We start from the raw sequence: 4,127 nt of genomic DNA on the forward strand, positions 1-4,127 counted from the left end.
TACCCCATACAGAATTTACCCCATACAGAATTACAGATGTCATTTTGCTGGGCAAATAACGTGACAGAGGACAGTCCTCCAGCACATCTCCGTGCGGAGCAGACAGCGAGGAGTAAAAGAAGTGTGACCTCTAGTGAACCCAAGCGTTTATACCACCCCTGCAAGAGGCACAGCCTGAAGTTATCTGCACGCTCTGCAAAACTTTATTCRTAGCCCAGAAATGAAGATTTATTTTTGCTACATCACAACCCAGAACGAAGACAAGGACAAGAAAAGGATAAATGTTATAATCCAGATTTCTGCATAATTTTGAAGTGACTGGAGAGATTAACTTTACAGCAGCATCTGAATAAGGRAAAAGCTATGGTTTGATTACTACCTTGTACCCCTGACACTACTCTGCCTTCTTTTCATTTTTATTGAAGGCAATAATTTCATTATTTATACTTAATATATTTAAAATATTTACCTCAATCTACTGAYAGATTTCTGAGGCATTTGGAGGTCTGCTTATATAATGAATTGCTTGACTAGAAGTACATACCTGAGGAAGGCTGCAGCTTCTCCTTGAAACCCATCAGACATGAAAATTAGGGAATAATAAATAAAAGGTATCTGTTGCCTTTAAAATTCACTTAAATAAAAGAAACATTACCAGAAAACATGACAATTGAAAGAGACATATGCCATAAACAGCATCACTTGCCAGGATTCCCACAAGCAGTGTTTCAACAGTGGATGTTTCAAATGGATGCTGAACTTGAGGCACTTCCCTGCAAATCTCCTGCTGGCAGCTATGATGTTGTTCAAATTCACAATTCCAGCCCTAGAAAGAGTAATCACAAAGCAGTTCCTTGAGGAAAGCAGCCTAAAATAGTCAGAGCACTCAGACAGCAGGGTGTAAAGCTACAGAAAGTTCAGTTTTCTGAAGGTTGTACAAGTGACACAATCTTTTCAATTCACATACTATCACTGATTTAAAAAAAAAACCAAAACCCAATAGATTACTCTGTATCACTAAGTAATCACTAAAGCCCCATGCTCAGAGAGCTTTTGAGTAACCCCAAGGATGCAGATTCCACATGGACATTTTGTAAGTGGTCTTTTGCATGGAATTAACTAGTAGGAATGACTCCAGTAAAATTCAGTATGTGTTTTGTCTTTATGTGAGCCATTAGTTACAATCCTCTTGACAGAAGTGCAGCACAACATCCAGGAAGCACACGAGCACAAGATGCTGAACTTTGCTGCCTTGTGATCACGCTGAAACAAATCCATTATTGACAATGTGTGTTCGTACAAGAAACACAACTCAAGCAGTGCATGCAAAGCAAACCARTRCTTTCTTTMGCACAGTGCRTTGCTAAAGCTGTTTCTGGAAGAGRRAAATATCTATAGGCAGAGGAGGAGGGATGCTTAACTAGAATACAGGCACTGGAAGCACTTAATTTCACAATTTACTACTTTATCAGTGATTTGACCAAATCACTGGGRTATGTCACACATTCATTAATCCACATGATGATGCTTCAAGTAACTCTTTAGCTGAACCRGAGTAGATAAAATCACCTATCACTGTCCAACTCTGATTTCTGGCATCAGGTGGTRTCTTGATTCAGCAGAATACTTGAAAACAGCAAACATCCCCCACAAGGTTCATYACACAAAAGGCTTCAAGGTTATACATTAAAAGACCCATTATTAACCTGCTGGCTGGTGCCTTCGGTGGCCTTTCAGGGACATAAAATTTTTAATCTTTGTTCTTTTTCCYTTAACAGGTACCTGGCAGAGAACATAATCACAGCTTCGTATGCCCAGAGCTACAGAGAGCAAGTCAAGCAAGAGCAGAGGGAATTACAAACAGTTTAAGTTGATGGCTGCAACTGAGCACGCCCTTCACTGCTCCATGTAATTCCACAATCGCAGACAGGCAAAGGCAGCAGCATAGTAAGGAGCGTGGTAAAAGAGGCACACAAGTTATTAACAGAATAATTATTTCAATAGCTGTAATAATCTTGGTAATTCTTTTAAGCTTTRCTTTAAAATGGGCAGCTTGTAAGGCTAACTTGGAGACCAGGAAAGAAGTCCCCCGAACAAAGGTCACAAGAGTGTRCTGTTTGAACAGAGATAATGGCTTCTTGATTAGGTGATAAAGGTAATTTTCAAGGCTCGACATAAATAAAATAAATATTCAAATGACAGTTTGAATGTAAAAGCTTGATTTTTTTTTCCCTGGCTTGGTTTTTTAAATACGTGAATGCTCCTCAAGTAACTCAAATTCCATGTGCATTCCATGTGGTCATCCCTGTCTTTGGTGGGGGAGGAAGAAAAAACACACTTTTTTTAATATTTGTAATTGTATTTCATGTGCGTCCCACAGCAGCTCTGAGTTGCAACAATCACATCTTCCAGTGCACTTTTTACAGAAAGAAACCAACACACACAATTGCATCAAAGGACAAACAAGGAAAAAGAGCAAATGTCCACCCATATCCCACTTTTTAAGGTGTGGCACATAGGTAACTGCAAGAGAATAACTCTTGGCTCCTACATGGCTGGTGACAGCAAGGAGTGAAGGTCACTTTGGGGTCGATTTTTTCATTTGAGTTTACAAGCTTTCAGGCTTCCCTTTCAGGAAAATTACACATTTACATTAAAAGCTTTGTTAATCCTAGGCGTTGTAAAAAAAAAAAAACAAAAAAAAACAAAAAAAAAACCAGCCGAGGCGAGGTGGGTTTGGATCCCAAACTCCCGCCTGTAGAACGAATGTATTGTAACCCCTGTGATAAGGTCAGGGGCAGCCTTATCACTGTCTGCAATTCTCTGAGARGAGGGTGCAGCCAGGTGGGGGTCGGGCTCTGCTCCCAGCAAGCAAAAGACAGGACGAGAACATACAGTCTTTCTTCGCCAGGGCTTTGGGTCGGACAATAGGAGGAATTTCGTGAAGGAAAGGGCGATCAGACATCGGAATGGGCTGCCCACAGTCACTCASTGTCCCTGAAGATGTTTAAGGAAAGACAGGACGTGGTATTAGCTGCCACTGTCGGGTTGGCAAGGTGGTTTTCGGTCATAGGTTGGACTCGCTGATCTCGGAGGTCTTTTCCAACCTAGCTGATTGAGCGATTTTGCGATAAGCAGCCCCAGACRGCTGGGACCCTTATCTGGGAGACACGAACACCCTCGGCCAGGGGCCATCAAAGCGCTCCCACAAAACTGCGAGCCCCTCACTCTCTCAGCCATTCACCTTTCCTCCTGTTTGCGCGAAGCGAGGAGCCGGGGCAGTGGCTTCAGCTCCTGCTGGAGCCCCCGGCCGGGGGCACGGACGTAAAAGCGCGGTGTGTTTTAAAGGCAAAGCGCGGTGTGTTTTAGAGGCAAAGCGCGGTGTGTTTTAGAGGCAAAGCGCGGTGTGTTTTAAAGGCAAAGCGCGGTGTGTTTTAGAGGCAAAGCGCGGTGTGTTTCGAGCACAGTGAGCTCCGAGGAGCGCGGGGAACCCGCGAACGGGCGCTGAGGCGGCGGGCGGGACCCCGTGAGGGGAGCGCGGGGCCCGCGCGAGGCGCGCGGCCGGCGGGGGAAGGCGCGAGGGGCGCGCGCAGCACGCGCGGCCCCTGACGGACGGGACGGGGCGAGGCGGCGGCGGCGGCGGGTAAATGGGCTCCGCTAAACCGCCCGGCGCCCCCCGCCCGCTCCGTCCCGCGACCCCGCGGCCGTTGGGGTGGGAGGGAGGCAGGGAGGGAGCGAGGGACGGAACCCGCCAAAGCCCCGGCCCGAGACCCGCCGGCGCTCGCCCGGCAGAGGGAGGCGGAGGGAGAGGCCGCGCAGCGCCGCGCTCCCATTGGCCGCGCGGGGCGCAGCGCCGGGCGCTGATTGGCTGCGCCGCCCGCCCCACCCGCCCGCGGCGGCTCCGCGCGTTGAATTCAAATCGGCACCGAGAGCGGCCCCGCGCTTCGGCCGGGCCCGGGCGGGAGGCGGCGGTAGCGCCGCTGCCGGACACCACCGGCGCTCCCGGACCGCGGGGTGCGCGRCGGCAGTGCAAGGGAGCGGGAGGGCGCGGGGCAGGGTCTCCCAGTGTTTAAAGGCACTCCCGGCAGCGCCGATGGGCGGCGCTGGGCCGCGGCGGGCGGGGCGGG

This window comes from Malurus melanocephalus, unplaced genomic scaffold (assembly GCF_030028575.1).
Source record: "Malurus melanocephalus ecotype Western Australia unplaced genomic scaffold, MMel_1.1 scaffold_182, whole genome shotgun sequence".
In the NCBI taxonomy this organism is placed as follows: domain Eukaryota; kingdom Metazoa; phylum Chordata; class Aves; order Passeriformes; family Maluridae; genus Malurus; species Malurus melanocephalus.